Genomic DNA, 21,757 nt, shown 5'->3' on the forward strand with positions numbered 1-21,757 from the left:
CACCACAAAGAGGCATGCCAAAGAAAATGGTGCACACCACTAAGAGATAAATGTCAAAAATATATGGCTTTATTGGAGAAACTATATAATAAAATCATAATAAATCATTAAAACCACATACTACACTAAGGAGGTCTCTGTCCAACAATGGATAAAAGAGCATCCAGCCAGAGTGCCCTTTTGGGAGTTGCACTGTGATAGGATGCTCCTTTGTCTGGTGGGCATTTTCTATGGCATGTATCTTTCCAAACAGATAGAACAGGAAATATGGTCTGTGGACATCTCAAGTAGATGGTCTACATGACTATGTCCAGGATGCTGCTGTCTTCACTAGTTCTCGTATAATAGAAAAGCTTCATTCCTGTGCCGATATATGCTTTTGCATCCTATGACAGAGCTTTTCTCCCTTCTCCGACAGTCACAGATGCTGAGAAGTATGTGATTCCCCCTCTCGTGCACCCCTCTGTCTATGCTTGTACATAATGTTTTTCCACTTGCAAACTGCCTTGCATGTGCTTTCATCCGGGTCTACAGCCCTTGTGAGCCGTCCTCCTTGGATGCTTCCCCACTCTCTACATTTGAACCTGCTGTGTACAAGTGAAGGACATACACACAATCTGAAGAAGTGAAAGGGAAATTTTAATAAAAACTATTTAGAAAGTGGTTTAAAGGGAGTATATCCCCAGAAAAGTCACTGTTAGGGATAGTGCAGTGAATGTAATTAAACCTTTCACTGGAGAGTTCTGCATAATCATCTCCCCTGGCCCTGTCAATCAAGAAAGAGAGGGAGAGGTTGGCACTGGAAGCAGAAGTGCACAGAGTGGCTTGGGTCCGCCCTCAGTGCACTCAACTGCTCATTTGCATATGGCCCTCAAGTACTTTTTCTCCAGAATGAAGTAACGGATCACTCAAGGTGGATTTAGACGAGCAGATCATAGGTACGGTTCGAATGCGATCAATGGACGAGAATCGTGGCATGTAAATGTAACTAACGATTGAGCGATCTGATCAGAAACGCTCGTTCAACGTCAAGTACAATCGCTGTTGATGAATTGCATTATGTGAACGTGCATTGTGCTGACGATAGAGAGTCCTGTGTAGGCAGGCGTATCAACAATTATACAATCTGAAAAAAATCTAAATTTTTACATGCTAATCCTTTCACTTAAATGCTAGTTGTTTGCTAGAACGTTCGGTCGGTAGTGGCTCGTGTCGATGATCACTTAAACAATTATCTGCTTGTCTAAATCCACCTTAAATGAAGGGTGTTATTGCATTCAGCTAAGCGAGCCCTGCAAGGCATTGTGTCCTAGTTTAACAGCAAATTTCCTGGTGATTTTGTAATTAAAAGTAAATTGACAATAAAACTGTTGTGCAAAGGTGTGACTGTCCCTTAACAATGGCAATAACAATAGCCCTTGTCCCAATACTTGCTAATCAGTCAGTGCTCTACAAGGTTGTATAGTATGAAAATGAAAATCTGCCAGCTTTAAATCCCATTAACTGATAGAGAATAGTGCCAAGTAATGGTGGCAGGTGCTAAAGCTGATGGCTTTCTAAAAATAAGACCTCGGTCTAGTTGAGAAATTAGACAAATGGATCAGATAGTTTGACAGCGTATACTGTTACTGCTCATAACTCTGGTGACATTGACAACCCAAATCGAGTGTCTTTCTGTAAATGATGTGGATAAACCACATGGTAGGTTAGTAGGCACTAGAGAAACACAAAAACCTGGCCTGTTGCCAGCTGGACTGCTCATAACTGAAACAAAAGCCAGTCAAAGGGAACTAAAGGTGGCTATAGTCCTTAGAAGACCAGCTGACCATCTAGGCCTGTGATGGCTAACCTCCGGCACTCCAGCTGTGGTAAAACTACGACTCCCAAGATGTACACTTACTTGGCTGTTCTCAGAACTCCATAGAAATAAATGGAGCATGCTAGGAGTCGTAGTTTCACCATAGCTGGAGTACCGGAGGTTAGACATCACAGATCTAGTGCATGGGGATGTCCAACTCTCCTCCGACAGCAGATGTTGGAGGAACGAAGAGTCGGGCATATTGGATGTCAACATACTGATCCATTATTCTTAAGGGAGATAAGATGCTGCCAGATTTATACACCTATAAAACCATAGTTTTGGTCCGTATCCGATCCGCATTTTTTGCAGATCCGACACGGGCTAATTCATTTTTATGGGACCACAAAAAGTACAGAGAGGACATGGATGTCATCTGTGTTCTGTCCGCATACGTGTGTCCATCCCGCACGTAATAGAACAGGTTCTATTCTTGTGTTGCGGACAAAAATAGGGGCCCATGGAAAATGTGACATACATATGGCTGGTATCCGTATTTTGTGGATCCGCCGTTTGTGGACCACAAAATACATATGGTTATGCACATGAGGCCTAAAATGCAGTCACTTTCATTGTACTGTAAGTTAGGACACAAGTAAAGAGTAGAAAATAAAAAGTGCAGCAGTTACAGCATAGACCATCGAGAAGCATGAAGCATACTGTTGTGTTCTGTGTAATTTTGGGATGAAATCTTGGTATATGAGTAGCATGAACAGCTATGGCAGTATTGGTAGATTTTATTATCCATGGAATTCAGTGGGTTGGCAAGAAGTTGGGAACAGATGGAGGAGCGAATCATAGCAGGATCAGACCACATAGGGTTCCTTACTGTGGAGATACACGGATCTGCATAGGAGCTGTAGAAAGAAAACGATATGAGTCGTTCCAGAATATTCCAGAATTTCTTTATTTTTCATTTTAGATGCACTGGGTGAATGAAACAAATGGTTGGACAAAGCCATTAAAGGGAGCGTGTCAGCAGTTTTGACCCTGCAAAACTGCTGACAGAGCTAGGTAGGGGTTCGGACCATGATGGGTAATCATACTTTATGGCAGCTTTTATTAGACGTTTTAGATTAGAAAAATAAGAGAAATTTTTTTTTTCATCGAAGCTCCTCTCAGAGCCCCAGTCAGACCCCCAATGTTAATCAGACCTCAGCTCAGAGCCTCAATCAGACCCCCAGTATTAGGGCTCATGCACACAGCCGTTGTCCAGCCATGGCCGTATTGTGGCCCGTACACAGCGGGTCCTCAATACATGGGCACCGGCCGTGTGCACCCCGCATCATGAATGCGGACCCATTCACTTGAGACCCCCAGTGTTAATAAGACCCCCAATCAGACCTCAGATCAGACTCCCAATGTTAATCGGGCCCCTATTCAGACCGCCATGTTAATGAACCCCATATTAATCAGAGCTTAGATCAGAGAAAAAAAAATAAACCAGCTTATCTCTCTCGTTCCGGACGCCGCCATCTGCTCCTCTCATCCACGCTCTTCCTTCTGTGCGCTGTGCAGGACACAGCACAGCGAGCAACTGAGGAAGACCAGGAAGCGGTGAGTACAGAGCCGGGGGACCACTGTATTCACCGCTTCCTGGTTCTCCTGTACTAATGAGTGCTTCCATAATGGAAGTGCTCATTAGTACTTGCCCATAAGATGCACTGACATTTTCCCCCCACTTTGGGGGGGGGGGGGGGGGGGGGAGTGCATCTTATAGGGTGAAAAATACGGGTACATTGCCCGTGATTTTAAATGAAGTGCATGGGTAGCAACTTATTACCTGCCTGCACAGTATTGCTGTTTAATATCTATATGCTTCTTGCCACGTGGTAGACTTATGTTAGAGCATTGCCTAACAAGGATGAGCATACTACATGTGCTATTTGTTCAGCTGCACAGGGGCTCTACAGATAAGGAGACCCACTGTCCCCTTCATACCCTCACCATTGACAGCTTCATACTGTCTATTAGACTTGCATATTAGAGTCTGACCTAATGAATTTCATTGTTGAAAATTAATGGTGGCTTGTTTTTTATTGGATGTTCTTGCATGGTCTTTGCCCACCCTTGCTGCCTTAGGCCTCATTAGACTAGTATCCATCTCTGGGTGGTGCTTATTTGTGCTATCCAAATGCCAGATATTATACTTTTTATCATGGGTTGCCTGTAAACTTGAAAATCAAGTCTTTCCATACCTTGTCCCCATAATCCGTGACATTAAAGGGGTTATGCAATCCCTATAATGACCCCCATTATGGGTGCAGCCAATAGCAGGCCACAACAATGACCACGCTCTCTAGGTGCTAGGAAGGCTGATCACTGTCACGGCCTGCTATTGGCTGCATCCCCTCCGTCGCCGGGTGTTTTGAGATGCAGCTGTGACCGTGCAGGGATCCAGAGGGACGCGGGTGCTGGTGAGCAGGTAAATATGCTCTTGAGGAGGGGCCTGGGCATTTTGTGGGTCATTATAGTTATTGGATATCCCCTTTTAAAGATGTCATGAAAATTGAGTAATCACAATTTGTAGCCCTAAGAGTCTGCTGTGAGCTTATGTTTGGCACCTTAAAGTTTTCCGAGATTTAAATATTGATAACCTATACCAAGGGATCTGACTCTGGCCTCATTTTTGGCCTGTGACGTCTTGTCCATTGGCTACATGACCTTCCGTGCAGATCTGTCCTATTCAAGTGAATGTGATTTTCAAGCACAGCCGCTATACAATGGATGTCATTTTGCTTGTTATACACTGCGTGCAGAATTATTAGGCAAATGAGTATTTTGACCACATCATCCTCTTTATGCATGTTGTCTTACTCCAAGCTGTATAGGCTCGAAAGCCTACTACCAATTAAGCATATTAGGTGATGTGCATCTCTGTAATGAGAAGGGGTGTGGTCTAATGACATCAACACCCTATATTAGGTGTGCATAATTATTAGGCAACTTCCTTTCCTTTGGCAAAATGGGTCAAAAGAAGGACTTGACAGGCTCAGAAAAGTCAAAAATAGTGAGATATCTTGCAGAGGGATGCAGCACTCTTAAAATTGCAAAGCTTCTGAAGCGTGATCATCGAACAATCAAGCGTTTCATTCAAAATAGTCAAAAGGGTCGCAAGAAGCGTGTGGAAAAACGCTTGGCGCAAAATAACTGCCCATGAACTGAGAAAAGTCAAGCGTGCAGCTGCCAAGATGCCACTTGCCACCAGTTTGGCCATATTTCAGAGCTGCAACATCACTGGAGTGCCCAAAAGCACAAGGTGTGCAATACTTAGAGACATGGCCAAGGTAAGAAAGGCTGAAAGACGACCACCACTGAACAAGACACACAAGCTGAAACGTCAAGACTGGGCCAAGAAATATCTCAAGACTGATTTTTCTAAGGTTTTATGGACTGATGAAATGAGAGTGAGTCTTGATGGGCCAGATGGATGGGCCCGTGGCTGGATTGGTAAAGGGCAGAGAGCTCCAGTCCGACTCAGACGCCAGCAAGGTGGAGGTGGAGTACTGGTTTGGGCTGGTATCATCAAAGATGAGCTTGTGGGGCCTTTTCGGGTTGAGGATGGAGTCAAGCTCAACTCCCAGTCCTACTGCCAGTTTCTGGAAGACACCTTCTTCAAGCAGTGGTACAGGAAGAAGTCTGCATCCTTCAAGAAAAACATGATTTTCATGCAGGACAATGCTCCATCACACGCGTCCAAGTACTCCACAGCGTGGCTGGCAAGAAAGGGTATAAAAGAAGAAAATCTAATGACATGGCCTCCTTGTTCACCTGATCTGAACCCCATTGAGAACCTGTGGTCCATCATCAAATGTGAGATTTACAAGGAGGGAAAACAGTACACCTCTCTGAACAGTGTCTGGGAGGCTGTGGTTGCTGCTGCACGCAATGTTGATGGTGAACAGATCAAAACACTGACAGAATCCATGGATGGCAGGCTTTTGAGTGTCCTTGCAAAGAAAGGTGGCTATATTGGTCACTGATTTGTTTTTGTTTTGTTTTTGAATGTCAGAAATGTATATTTGTGAATGTTGAGATGTTATATTGGTTTCACTGGTAAAAATAAATAATTGAAATGGGTATATATTTGTTTTTTGTTAAGTTGCCTAATAATTATGCACAGTAATAGTCACCTGCACACACAGATATCCCCCTAAAATAGCTAAAACTAAAAACAAACTAAAAACTACTTCCAAAAATATTCAGCTTTGATATTAATGAGTTTTTTGGGTTCATTGAGAACATGGTTGTTGTTCAATAATAAAATTAATCCTCAAAAATACAACTTGCCTAATAATTCTGCACTCCCTGTAGTATAAAGAGGCCGCGGTGCTCTGACCATTCAAACAGCTGATTGGTGGGGTTTAACTCAATCAGATACTGATGACTTCTTCTGGGGTTAAAGTCATCAATATTTTGTTCCCAGGAAGCCCCTATAGAGAGTTGGCCCAGGATCTGCCACTCCTGTCCATTGTTTGTGACTGGTTTTGCAGTTTAGTCTTATATATGACACAACAGATGGATGGAAGTGGTGCAGACCTCGTTTTTTTCCCTCATCTTGGACATCCCCTTTAAAGGGGTTGTCTCACTTCAGCAAATGGCATTTATCATGTAGACAAAGTTAATACAAGGCACTTACTAATGTATTGTAATTGTCCATATTGCCTCCTTTGCTGGCTTGATTAATTTTTCCATCTCCTTATATACTGCTCGTATCCAGGGGTTATGACCACCCTGCAATCCAGGAGTGGTGGCCGTGCTTGCACACTGTAAGAAAAAGGACATCTCGCAGCAGCTCCTGTCCTGGCCACCTCACATCTGTGCAGCAGTGGTCGTAACCAATGCAGTGTATAATGTGATGGAAAAATGAGTGAAGGCAGCAAAGGAAGTATGCTTTTGTGCTCTGTATGCAATTGACCATACTAAAGCCACAGATAACATGTAACATACATACTAATGATAATGACATTACACTAAACAGTATACTCCTGATAAAATGTCGTATATCAGAATAACCAACAAGTAAAATGTGCAGGCCAAAAGGATTACTGTAAATCCTCCTAAAAAAATAAATAAATATATATATATATATATATATATATATATATATATATATATATTATTTTTGTTACATTATTTATGAAGATTGGCTTTCCTGCTCTATAATTTATTTATTTTACTTATATAGTGCTAGCATATTCCTTGGCGAATTACAGGCATTATCATTGCTTGCTGTCAGTGGAGTTCACAACGTGGGGGAAACCCACTCAAATACGAGGAGAACATGTAAACTCCTTGCAAATGCTGCCCCATTATAAGAGCATCCCTATTTTTAATTTTTTTTTATTCTTTTTTATTTGTTGGCTAAAACAGTATCATAATGTCTGGGGCGGTAGTATGAACCAGTTAGTGTGTATAAAAGTTTCAGCATTTTCATATACCCTGCGGCTATCCTTGAGCAGCTCTGTGTAGTTCTCTGCTGGGAACACAATCTGGTAGATCCGGTTTCTATAAGGCAGATCTTTTTTTTTACCCTTTCAATGAAGAGTTAATTAGAATAAAGAGGTGCTGTGGCATGTAGTACTATTCAATCTCTCTGTACACACCTTCATTTAAGACTTTCCACATTTGGCTAAGAAAGATTAAGAAGGCGCCTATGTTACCGTTTCCCCCTTTTATTGAGTTTTCTATTATAGCATTACTTGATGTTTTGATGGGGCATTAAAAGAGATTAGGAGGACTCTTTTAGTCCCAGGCATTGGTGTAGAGTGGGACACAAGTGCAATCACTTTCTATCGGGAAAGTGCTAAAAATGCTTAAAGTTAATGGGGTTTTCCCACATGGACATTTATGACATATCCAAAGGATAGCCCATAAATGTCCAATAGGCAGTTCCTCGCCCCTATCTAGAAAATGGGATACCATCTCACACTACTACGAATGGACCACGCATGCACATGCTCTCTCTATTTACTTCTATGGTACTTCACAAACCATGAAAACAGCAGAGTAAGCACTGACTCGGCTATATTTGGAGGTTCTGTAGAAGTCAATGGAGATAACTACACATGTGGAACCTCCTCTCCATTCATGGTGGCACACTTATAGGGTTCTTTTCTTGACTTAAAGGATAACTGTCGTATATATATATTTTTTGGAGTATTGGATTGTGGTGATTAATATCACCTTGGTGGCCCTATTTCAACTTTTCACTGTGTATTCAATTACCCCTTAATTCCACATTTTTGTTTCCTGTACTGCCTACTTTTACCTGTGCTTAAAATAGTGTTGCTAGGCATGGTCCGTCTATCTGTTGAAGGACGGAGGACGCTGCGTGCAAGGTCACATTACTGACAGCCAGGGACTGTAAGTAAATGATTAAAGCCAGGTCCACCCCAGCAGCTGATAACAGTGCCTGGGCTGTGTGCTCTTCTCCCTGTCCCTGCGCTTGGCAGACGCTCCCTCACTCAGCAGAGCTGGAGAATGCAGAGTTGGAGCAGCGCAGACCAGGGAAGGTTAGATCTGCCATCTGCTCAGTGTATAAATGAAAGCAACATGTGGTAAGAGGACCCCTTTGTGCTGCAGGAGATTAACCCTTTAGGGGGAGGGCTCTGGTTACTGACACTTTTGGGGGGCTATTGTTACTGACTAGTGCATGTAAGGAGCTCAATGCATTGTGGGTAGTGAGGGCAGACGGGATTAGCCTCAGGGTGAGGGCAGTGGCGGCCATTTTAACTGAATAGTGAAATTGCAGTTTTATGCAGGGCTGAATCATATTAAATATGGGGTAAGTCAGTCCTAATAGTAACAGATTCTGGAATATCATGTTATTAGTAACTACATATATGAAAATTGAAATTAGGGTCTAAATGTGACAGTTATCCTTTAAGAGCAGTTCCTAGAGGTGGAACTCGCTCCGATCAGACATTTATGGCTTATCCTGTGGGACAACCTCTTTCAGGTGCCCATACTTATTCAATAGTTGGCAGCCAAATGCACCTTCGGCAAATAGCAGTTCTTCTTGACCGTCATCAGGGAGTTCATTCTGATTTTTAGGGTTCTAAAACACTCCATATTGTAGAAAAAAAACATTTGAAACCAGTAGTGATCTAGATAATATACGGTAGATGATATATCATTTTATGGGTTTCTGAGAACTTCCTTGGACAGAAATATAAGATTAAAGAAAACAACTGCACCTAATGACCTGCCCGGTGAATGATTTATTAACTAGAGAGAATATGCTGCTTATTAAGTTGCAGCCTGATACAGTCTTTGAAATGTCAATCAGCAGCGGTATGCATAAGAGGTCTAGCTGGCCAAAGAACAAGATGACAGGTGATAGAACCAGAAAGGAAAACAGAATAGATCCAAGCGGTCTGGAAAAGTGTTGAAATATAAATGAGGCAGTATGGCTTCTCTATACATCTTCATAAGGCCGAATGCATAGCAACCAATGACGCCGTGTGCTCCTGCTCTGAACAGGAATCCAGCCCGGCATACCACGGACTGCTCTCGGCCGCGGAACACGGCCGTGTGCATTCGGCCTAAGGCAGTTTGCTAGTGAAGGTCCATTAATATTCATTAGTTGGATTCCAGGATCCAGATGTATAGACTGTGCCTGCTCCTTGTCACTCCGCTCATGTTGTCTGCCTTCTCTCATTCTATGAAATGTACCTGCTTTGTCGGCTTGAGTCACATGATCATTTTTCTTCACCGGTGACAATACATTATTAAATTTCTGTTTCTATGCCAGAAAATTCTCTGACCTGATTTAGGGTCTGGAGCGGAGCAGTCAATAATGTTACAGCAGATACAGCTGACAAGTGTGCTTCACCGGATGAGCAACCTCACCGCCAACCCAGCCAGCATTCTGATATTTCCTCTTCTGGTACACCCAGTGATAGAAGGGCATGCATAGAAAGAGGTCTAAAGGAGAATAAAAATGATTTTCCACATGGGAAATAATTAACACTTGCTAAATATGAAAAAGATTCACACCACAGTACAATCAAAGGAACTTGCCGTATGCTATTTTATTTTCATATGTTGTCTATTCTGTATATACAGAATTAAAAGGAATTGTCCTGCTAAAATCAGAAATAAAATGTCCTGGATAAATTGGATTAATAATCTTCATAAAATCGTTTTATGCATGGACACATATGTAAATTACATACATTTCTGCAGCAAATGGCTGCCACTAGGGGGAGCAAACTGAAAACATATATATATATACAGTATATATATATATATATATATATATATATATATATATATATATATACAGTACAGACCAAAAGTTTGGACACAACTTCTCATTCAAAGAGTTTTCTTTATTTTCATGACTATGAAGGTATCAAAACTATGAATTAACACATGTGGAATTATATACATAACAAACAAGTGTGAAACAACTGAAAATATGTCATATTCTAGGTTCTTCAAAGTAGCCACCTTTTGCTTTGATTACTGCTTTGCACACTCTTGGCATTCTCTTGATGAGCTTCAAGAGGTAGTCCCCTGAAATGGTCTTCCAACAGTCTTGAAGGAGTTCCCAGAGATGCTTAGCACTTGTTGGCCCTTTTGCCTTCACTCTGCGGTCCAGCTCACCCCAAACCATCTCGATTGGGTTCAGGTCCGGTGACTGTGGAGGCCAGGTCATCTGGCGCAGCACCCCATCACTCTCCTTCATGGTCAAATAGCCCTTACTTTCAAAGTTTTCCCAATTTTTCGGCTGACTGACTGACCTTCATTTCTTAAAGTAATGATGGCCACTCGTTTTTCTTTACTTAGAATTTGTATTATGGCAAGAAAAAAGCAGCTAAGTAAAGAAAAACGAGTGGCCATCATTACTTTAAGAAATGAAGGTCAGTCAGTCAGCTGAAAAATTGGGAAAACTTTGAAAGTAAGGGCTATTTGACCATGAAGGAGAGTGATGGGGTGCTGCGCCAGATGACCTGGCCTCCACAGTCACCGGACCTGAACCCAATCGAGATGGTTTGGGGTGAGCTGGACCGCAGAGTGAAGGCAAAAGGGCCAACAAGTGCTAAGCATCTCTGGGAACTCCTTCAAGACTGTTGGAAGACCATTTCAGGGGACTACCTCTTGAAGCTCATCAAGAGAATGCCAAGAGTGTGCAAAGCAGTAATCAAAGCAAAAGGTGGCTACTTTGAAGAACCTAGAATATGACATATTTTCAGTTGTTTCACACTTGTTTGTTATGTATATAATGCCACATGTGCTAATTCATAGTTTTGATGCCTTCAGTGTGAATCTACAATTTTCATAGTCATGAAAATAAAGAAAACTCTTTGAATGAGAAGGTGTGTCCAAACTTTTGGTCTGTACTGTATATATATATATATATATATATATATATATATATATAATATATATATATAGACAGTTTTTATTTAATTCAAGAAAGTGTCCCCTAGTGGCAACCCTGTGCTATAAATACCTGTGGGTGCAGGGTCACATGGACACCAATCAGAATACAATATTAAATAGTATAAGCTTGGGCTTTAAAACAATGTATTGATAGTGACCAGTGTCAGACTGAGGTTCCTTGGGCCCACCAGAGGAAATGATCCTTGAGACCCAACCCCTATATCATGAATAAAGTCTGATAGGTTTCGAATCAAAGAAATAGACCCTAGTGGCTGCTGATTGGCTCCAAAAGCAGCCAAATAGGTTTGTTTCTCCAAGGAACTTTGGAGCCCACTATTGTATGAGAACCTGGGCCCACCAGAAGATCCTGATGGTGACCCATTCTCATATTTTTTCCACTCCTCATTATTTTTAAGATCGATGCTTGCTGTCAGGGGATGAAAACACTGTAGTCTTCTTTACATATGGACTCTGACAACCTGAATGAGCCTAAGGCTACCTGCTCACGGTGCTGATTTGTATAGACAATCTGTATGAAAACCATATAAAAACCTTATAAAGAAATGCACATATATCTGCACTATTTGTTGCTGTTTGTTTGTGCATTTTTATGCGTTTTTTTTTTGTTCTGGATTTTCTATTTATGTTAGCAAACCCCCTTTGAAGTCTATGGGAAAAACCACTATATGGAATCACACAAACAATTGATATGCTGCATATTTTAAAATTTTTACGTGTACAAAGTACCCAACGTTCATAAAATTTGACAAATCTGGTACAGAAAAATGCAAGTAATCCACAATGTGTGCAGGTGCCCTAGTATTTCTCACAGCTGATGAGATAAAATTGTATTAAAGGGGTTGTCCGGGTTCAGAGCTGAACCCGGACATACCTCCATTTTTACCCCGTCAACTTGAGCATCGGAGCAGAAATCGCGCAGGGCAAAGGCATTTTTGGAGATCCATGGGGCTGCCAGGAAGCCCGGTGACGTCACTGGCACTGATGGGCGGGATTTAGCGCTGCTCTAGCCAGTAAAACGGCTAGGGCAGCACTAAAGCCCGCCCATCAGAGCCGGTGTTGTCACCGAACACACTGCCGGGCGGAAGTTTCTGCCCGGCAGTGTGTTATTGAAAACAAAAGAGACTAAATCGCGCACAGCAAGGGAGCGCCTCAGAGCATCAGATGCTCCGATGCTAGCCTCAGGGGGGCTTTCTGGGTGAAAATAAGGGTTTAACATTTACAATATGAGGACCTTCTCAAGATATCTCCTCTGCCAGTTCTCTGAGGCCAAAACTGCTTTCCCTCACTTCCCATGAACACTTGCTGTAGCCAGCAGCTTCCTGCCAGCCAATCAGATTAGATTACTAAGAGACACGCCTCCTCACTCTGAAGCTTAATGCAGGCATGCAGTGTGAAGGACCGCCCCTCCGTCTTCCTGTCTTCCTGTCTTCTTAGCCAGAGACAGACAAGCCATAGCAACTTTCTTTTAAGGGAGCAGTGGAAAGGGACAGGGGACATTAATGAAAACTGTTATTATAAGGTAATTACAGATCTTTTAACAATCATTGACAGACTAACTCAGGTATACATGCCTAGCTGTAATAAACTAGCAAATAAAAAAAATATGATAGTTGCACTTTAAATCGCAGGACACTAATATTTCCTGATTCTACTAACAAAAAGAAAAAGACAAATGCTTTTGACAATAGTGTAACTTTTATTACCAACTATAGCAAGGAATATAAATATGTGCTATAGTGAGAAAGCATCTATCAGTACTAAAATTTGATGATGATTGGAGTACAAATGCGAACATGGATATAAAGTGTGTAGCACGCAGGGCCCCTACACTGCAACAAAAAATTAGCCCTAGTCTTTTCTATGACCGCCCTGCCCCCAAACCGGTTTGGTTTCACCACAAAGGAAGCTTTAAATGTGGCCAGAATAGATGCATATGTTGCAACTATATGATGGTTACCCAGACAGTTGTTTCTAAGGTGAATCATAAACTATCAAATTAAGCAATATATTAACCCCTTAAAGGATAACTGTCATATTTTCATCAAAAAATCAATTGTAGCATATGGTACTGCTGCAGCAGCATTATGCATAAAGCCATCTTTAGTTTCTTCACTTACCACTGTTTTCCTTGAGTTTTCCCCTTAGTTACGGCTGTTTTGAATCCTACATTATGAGGATCTTCTCGAAATGGCTCCTCTGCCAGTTCTCTGAGGCCAAAACTACATTCCCTCAGGTCACATACAAACTTGCTGTAGCCAGCAGCTCCCTGCCTGCCAATCAGATTGGATTACTGAGAGACACGCCTCCTCACTCTGAAGCCTAATGCAGGCATGCAGTGTGAAGGACCGCCCTTCTGTCTTCCTAGCCGGAGACAGATGAGCCATAGCAACGGTCTTTTAAGGGAGCAGTGGAAAGGGACAGGAGACATTAATGAAAGCTGTTATTATAAGGTAATTACAGATTTTTTGTCAATCATTGACAGACTAACTCAGGTATACATGCCTAGCTCTAATAAACTAGCAGATAAAAAAAAAATATGACAGTTATCCTTTAAGGACCCTGCCATTTTTCACCTTAAGGTCCAGGCCATTTTTAGCAAATCTGACATGTGTCACTTTATGTGGTAATAACTTTAAAACGCTTTTACTTATCCAGGCCATTCTGAGATTTTTTTCTCGTCACACATTGTACTTCATGACAGTGGTATAATTGAGTCAAAAAATTTCATTTTTATTTATAAAAAAATACCAGATTTACCAAAAATTTAGAAAAATTAGCAAATTTCAAAATTTCTATTTCTCTACTTTTATAATAGATAGGAATACCTCCAAAAATAGTTATTACTTTACATTCCCCATATGTCTACTTCATGTTTGTATCATTTTGAAAATGACATTTAATTTTTTGGGGACGTTAGAAGGCTTAAAAGTTTAGAAGCAAATCTTAAAATTTTTAAGAACATTTCCAAACCCCAATTTTGTCAGGACCAGTTCAGTTATGAAGTCACTTTCTGGGGCTTACATATTAGAAACCACCCAATAATCACCCCATTTTAGAAACGACACTCCTCAAGATATTCAAAATTGATTTTACAAACTTTGTTAACCCTTTAGGTGCCCCTCGAGAATTAAATGAAAATGGGAATGAAATTTCTAAATTTCACTTTTTTTTAGCAGATTTTAAATTTTAATATAATTTTTCTGCAACACATCAAGGGTTAACAGCCAAACAAAACTCAAAATCTATTACCCTGAATCAGGGGTTTACAGAAACACCCCATGTGTGCTCAAAAACTGATGTATGGGCGCACAGCAGGCTTCAAAGTGGAAGGAGCACCATATGGCGTTAGGAGAGCGGATTTAGCTGGAATGGTAATTGGGAGCTATGTCGCATGTGAATACACCCTGAGGTGGCCCTACAGTGGAAACCCCCAAAAAGTGACCCTATTCTGGAAACTACACCCCTCAAGGAATATTTCAAGGTGTGTAGTGAGCACTTTGACCCATCGGGCGTTTCACAGAGGTGGAAATGCTTGGCTGTGAAAATGAAAAATAACTATTTTTTCCAGAAAAAGTTGCTTTACACCCACATTTTTCACAAGGGGTAACAGGACAAAATGCACCCCACATTTTGTTCCCCATTTCCCCCCGAATACGCCAACACCCCATAAGTGCTCAAAAAATGATGTATGGACTCATGACATGACTCTAGAGTGAAACAGCTAAATATGGATTTTGCAGACCTGAATTGGCAGACATGTATTTTAGGTGCCATGTCGGAGGTCCCCAGAAATGAAAAACCCCAATAAGTGACCCCATTTCGGAAAGAGCAACCCCATACGAACATTTTAAGTGGTAGAAAGGGGTTAAAGGAGAAAATGCACCCCAGGTTGTGTTCCCCATTTTCTCCCCATTCAGGAAACACCCATATGTGCTTGTAGCCTGCTGTATGGGCGCACAGCAGGCAAATGGCAAAATATGAATTTTGCTGACAGGCCTGAATTGGCAGACATGGATTTTAGGTGCCATGTCACATTAAATAAATTTCCTGATGTCCACAGAAATGAAAAACCCCAAGAAGCGACCCCATTTCGGAAAGAGCAGCCCCGTACGAACATTTTTAAGTGGTGGAAAGGGTACTTTTCAGCAAACATGTGTCTCACAGAAGGCAGAAATACTACAGAAAGGATTTCAAAGCACACATTTGTAAAAATGAAAAATTACTAGCAAACCTAAATTTTTCACTTTCACAAGGGGTTAAAGGAGAAAATGCACCCCAGTATATGTTCCCCATTTTCTCCCCTTTTTGCAAACACCCCATATGTGCTTGTAGCCTGCTGTATTGGCGCACAGCAGGCCGCTACAGGCAAAGTGCAAAATATGGTTTTTGCAGGCCTGAATAAACAGACATGTATTTTAGGTGCCATGTCACATTAAATACATTTCCTGAGGTCAACAGAAATGAAAAACCTCAAGAAGTGACCCCATTTCGGAAAGAGCACCCCGTACGAACATTTTAAGGGGTGGAAAGGGCACTTTTGACCTAACAGGTGTTTCACAGAAATGAATATGTAGTGGTTGGTGAAAAGTGGATATGTAAGCTATGCGGACTAAGGCTACATGCACACGACCGTTCAGTTTTTTGCGGTCCGCAAACCGCGGATCTGCAAAAAACGTAAGCCGCCCGTGTGCCTTCCGCAATTTGCGGAACGGAACGGGCGGCCCATTGTAGACATGCCTATTCTTGTCCACAAAACGGACAAGAATAGGACATGATATATTTTTTTTGCGGGGCCTCGGAACGGAGCAACGGATGCGGACAGCACACGGCCTGGCTTTGAAAAATTAGGGCCTTGATAACCACCTCTTGGAACTGAAGGAAAGTTCCTTTGTGGCCTGCAGAATGAAATAGCACGTACGAATTGCACATTGCCATCTGTACAATGTGTACTACAAGCTTTTTGTACCACACTTTTGTTTTTCATGTGGCACAGTAGGGCTTCATAAGTTGATCTGCAAGATCCAACCCTCCCATGTGCCTGTTGTAGTCCAGGATACAAACTGGTTTGGGGGTAGTGGTTATGGTACCTTGTACAGGAGCAGGGGAGCTGGCATTAGTATGAATGGTGGTTAGTACAAGGACGTCCCTCTTGTCCTTGTACTTAACCACCAGCATGTTCTCATTGCGGAGAGCCCTACTTTCACCCATTCTCAGTTGTTGCCCTACCAGGGATCTAGGGAGGCCTCTGATTTTTGTGCACTGTGCCGCAAGCCACAGTACCTCTGGCAGTTAGGGACCTGAATAGGGGTATGCTGGTATAATAGTTATCCACATATAGGTGGTAACCCTTATCCAGCAGTGGGTGCAGTAAGTCCCACACAATCTTCCCATTAACTCCTAGGACGGACGCCGGGGGGGGGGGGGCACATTCTGTTTTTTTTTATCCTGGAATCTTTTCCTTCATTAAAGGGCTTCTGTCACCCCACTAAACTCATATATTTTTTTTTGTGTACTTATAATCCCTATCTTCTCTTTCGGTGACGTCATCGGCGCAGGCGCACTGAGGGAGTGCTGAGGAGGCGAGCCTCCTTCTCTCAGAGCGCCTGCACCGAATCAACACAGGCACGCAATTTTTTTAAATGCTGACCGGGCCAGTCGGAAGAGGAGATCGCGGCTGGCCCTGTCAATCAACAGGAGGAAGGGGCGTTTTTTTGCGGCTGCTACCAGCAAGTAGACGCCCTACTTGCTGGTAGACAGGTAATTAGCATATTATAAAAGTACGTTTTTTGACATATCTACTGAACGAAAATGATTAATAACATAATGTATAGATATATCACAGGATAGGGATTCTAAGTACACAAAAAAAAAAAAGAGTTTAGTGGAGTGACAGAAGCCCTTTAATGTGGAATTTGTGGGTGTACCTGGAGCAACTCTCTAAGAGTTTGTATATTTTTATGCCATACCTTACCCGTTTGTTAGGCAGGTACTGGCAGAATCTAATCCTCCCTTTGAACAGTAATAGGGACTCATCTACACTGACATTTTTCTCTGAATTGTACACCTCAGCAAACTTGGTGCTGAAGTGGTCAATGACAGGCCTAACTTTGAACAGACGGTCAAATGTTGGGTCGTTTTAGGGTGGGCACTGTGAATTGTCATTGTAGTGTAGGAATTTCCTAATTGACTCAAATCGCTCCCGGGTCATGGTCTGACTGTAAATTGGAGTCTGGTAGAAAATGTCCGAAACTCCAATATTGGCTAACATGAGTTTTTTTTTTACTATGTCCATATGCAGCACGATTAGGGTTCTGGGAAATAAAAAGTAGGGTTCTGGGAAATAAATTGTTGGGCGTATAAATTGTTGGGTTATCAAAAATACCCTAAACTTTGAACATCCTATGGATAGCAGATGGATTTAAAAATGGAAGGAATATGGCACAACTACAGACCTGACAAGGAAGGCTGTCCACCAAAACTTTCAGACCGGGCAAGGAGGGCATAATTCAGAGATTCAACAAAGACACAAATGATAACACTGAAGGAGCCCCAAAGATCCACAGAGATGGAAGTATCATGTGCGTCCACCCTCCATTTTTATATATCGGACTGCTGAAAATAGCTAAGCGCTGGCTCGGCTATCTCTGTCAGTTCTATCGAATTGGAGTATGTTTGTTTGTTTTGTGCCATCCCTTTGTTATTCATTGAAAAATTTGAATAAATTGAGAGCTGGGTGTTACTACTTGGTGGTGTGTCCGTGCACAATCAGTGCTGACCATGGCAGACTGTGTAGGGACACACTTCTGTGACAAAGGGAATGATAACACCCAGGAGGATCAGCATAATGCAGAATTATAAGAAAAGATGCACCTGAATTTTTAATATAATAGACAAGTCATAGTGATAGTTTTCTCTAAGGATGTGGTTAAAGGGGTTATCCCACAAAACAATATTCACTCACTTAGGCCTCACGCACCCGGCCATAGTTTCGTCATCCAATCCACATTTTTTGCAGGTTGGATGTGGACCAATTCATCTCAGTGGGGCCGCAAAAGATGCAGACGGCACACTCATGTGCCGTCTGCATCCGTGAGTCCGTTCCACGGCCCCACGAAAAACCCGAACATGTCCTGTTCTTGTACGTTTTGCGGACAGATATACAACTTTTCTCTAGACAGAGGAAAAAAGGCAGCATGCTCACAGCCGGGATCCATGTTTTGCGGACCGAAAAACACTTAAAAGGAACCTGTCACCGGGATTTTGTGTATAGAGCTGAGGACATGGGTTACTAGATGGCTGCTAGCATATCCGCAATACCCAGTCCCCATAGCTCTGTGTGCTTTTATTGTTTAAAAAAACCCATTATATATATATATATATATATATATATATATATGCAAATTAACCTGAAATGAGTCCTGTACGTGAGATGAGTCAGGGACAGGACTCATCTCAGGTTAATTTGCATATGTATCAAACCGTTTTTTTACACAATAAAAGCACACAGAGCTATGGGGACTGGATATTGCGGATGTGCTAGCGGCCATCTAGCAACCCATGTCCTCAGCTCTATACACAAAATCCCGGTGACAGGTTCCCTTTAAGGACGTGTGCTATGAGGCCTTACCTAGAGGACCTTCTTCCATTTCTATGGGTGGGCAGCAGCTCACATAAGATAATCAAGCACCTGCATCTCCCAGGATACATTGCAGTTAACTCTTCTCCTGTGCATAGAAAATAGCTCCAGAGATACTGTACATATGGTGTGTAATGCCCCCACAATTCCCTTCAGTCTCTAGAGAGAGATATAGCTACAGTATATACATCTATGGATTTAAAAGTTGCAATGAATGAATGAAAAATGTCTGGACTGCTTCCCTAAGGGAGCAGGGAAGCTACTGAGCCTGTTAGAGGAGGAGTAGGCAGTAGTCAGGACTCAGGAGTAGTCAGTAGGGGGCGCTACCAGAGAGAAAAATGGAATGAGAATAAAAACCAAACTATTTTTATTTTATGTATATTGCAATAATACTGTATTTGAAATGCCATATTTATTGGTAGTACTTTCTGTGGGATAGCCCACACTATATCATAATAAATTGACAGTATATATCCTTGCTGCATCATTGGTCCCAGTATAGTCTGTGTTGTACTTACAACTAATCCTTCTCCTTAATCTTATAAATTCATTAAATATACCCCTTCATTAAGAATGAAATGCTGCAGATGATTAAAGTGAGACTTCACCTTTGAGTAAACGTAAAATTTTGAGTCTTTAGTGCAGTTTCTGTACAGTTAATGATAAATATTAATATTGACTATTATCATAAAAAGAATAGTTTCAGTCTGAAATTCTATTATTATTTAACCATAATAAAGATGATAAAATGGGTGAAGAAGAATGGCTAATATTAATAATAAAGGTGATGTAAAACTTTACAGAAGGTGCAGCAGTGCTTCTCAGGGCATTCTGCACCTTCGGCATGCATCGGCAACCAGTATGCAGAGTACGGATCCATAGAAAGTATATACAGGATTAGCAACCTCCGGCACTCCAGCTGTTGTTAAAGTACAACTCCCAGCATGCTCCATTCACTTGGGAGATCTGAGAACATCGAAATATGCTGAGAACAACATGCTGGGAGTTGTAGTTTCACCACAACTGGATTGCCGGTGTTTGCCGATCCCTGATGTATAGGATCCATACTCCGCACGCTAGAAAAGCAGAGGAGAGCCGATGCAAAGTTCTCTCAGAAGAGCTGCTGTACTCTGTGTCCTTTCAGACAAGGTTAAGGTCCCCTTTACATTTTAAAGGGGTTGTCCGAGTTTTTTTTTTTTTGTTCTTTGTATGTTTCTAAGGCTACTTTCACACTCGCATTTTGTGAGGATACGTCATGGACGGATCCGTTCAGATAATACAACTGTCTGCATCCGTTCAGAACGGGTCCGTTTGTACTATCTTTAACATAGCCAAGACGGATCCGTCTAGAACACTATTGAAAGTTAATGGGAGACGGATCTGTTTTCTATTGTGCCAGATTGTGTCAGTGAAAATAGATCCGTCCCCATTGACTGTCCGGTTTGGCTCAGTTTCATCAGATGGACACCATAAGGGCTCTTGCACACGACCGTATGCCCTCCGAGACATACGGTCCGTGAGCGGGCCATATGTCCCGGAGCGGCATACATCGTACGCACGGGAGTGCACAGCATCATAGGTTACTATGATGCTGTGCGCATCGGGCCGCCCGCCAGACTATTGTCCCGCACTCATATGATATTATGAGTGCGGAACAATAGCCCCGCGGGCGGCCCGATGCGCTCAGCATCATAGTAACCTATGATGCTGTGCACTCCCGTGCGCACGATGTATGCCGCTCCGGGACATATGGCCAGCTCACGGACCGTATGTCTCGGAGGGCATACGGTCGTGTGCAAGAGCCCTAAGGCTGCAAGCAGTATTATGGTGTCCGTCTCCAAAGCGGAATGGAGACTGAACTGATGCAAACTGATGCATTCTGAGCAGATCCTTTTCCATTCAGAATGCCTTAGGGTACTTTCACACTTGCGTTAAAGTTTTCCGGTATTGAGTTCCGTCTTCGGGGCTCAATACCGGAAAAAAAATGATCAGTTTATCCTAATGCATTCTGAATGGAGAGCATCAGTTCAGTCCCTCTTACGTTTTTTGGCCGGAGAAAATACCGCAGCATGCTGCAGTTTTCTCTCCGGCCAAAAATCCTGAACACTTGCCAGAATTCCGGATCCGGCATTAATTTCCATTGAAATGTATTAATGCTGGATACGGCCCCAAGTGTTCCGGCAAAACGGATCCGGTTTTGCGGTCTGCGCATGCGCAAACCTTTAAAAATGAGAAAAATATATATACCGGATTCGTTTTTCCAGATAACAACCGGAAAGACGGATCCGGTATTGTAATGCATTTGTGAGATGGATCCACATCCGGATCCGTCTCACAAATGCATCTGTTTGCATCCGGATTGCCAGATCCGGCAGGCAGTTCCGGCGACGGAACTGCCTGCCGCAAGTGTGAAAGTACCCTTAGAATGCAAACTGATCCGTTTTGGACCACTTGTGAGAGCCCTGAAAGGATCTCACAAACGGAAAGCCAAAACACCAGTGTGAAAGTAGACTTACTAGTCAAATAAATCTCCAGTTGCTGGTTTCTCAGATTTGACTGAGGGTCACATGACCTGAGATGTCAGCCTCTTTCCCTGCTCTGATGATGTTTCGTGCACAAAGCCTAAGAGATCAGATATGTGTCTGTACACAAGACGTCACTGGGCTGGTCGCGCCCCCCTGCTCTGCCGTCTGCTGCTGCTCTCTGCCCTTTGTCTCCCTCCCACTAGATACTTCAGGAAAGATAAACCCCTTCAGCTGCACAGACTCAGGGCTGAAGGCTTTACTGAGTAGCGGCAGGCAGTGAGGGGACAAATGCTGGGCACAGGAGCTGACAGACTAGAGGAGTTC

General features: G+C 42.4%; 1 protein-coding gene across 1 annotated transcript in view; it reads left to right on the forward strand.

Annotated features, from left to right (window-relative positions):
• The window catches only part of NME7 (NME/NM23 family member 7), a 238,446-nt gene that overhangs the window by 182,157 nt on the left and 34,532 nt on the right, over positions 1 to 21,757 (forward strand). The gene's annotated exons all lie outside the window — the stretch shown is intronic.

The sequence above is a fragment of the Bufo bufo genome, chromosome 3 (genome assembly GCF_905171765.1).
Source record: "Bufo bufo chromosome 3, aBufBuf1.1, whole genome shotgun sequence".
Taxonomy (NCBI): domain Eukaryota; kingdom Metazoa; phylum Chordata; class Amphibia; order Anura; family Bufonidae; genus Bufo; species Bufo bufo.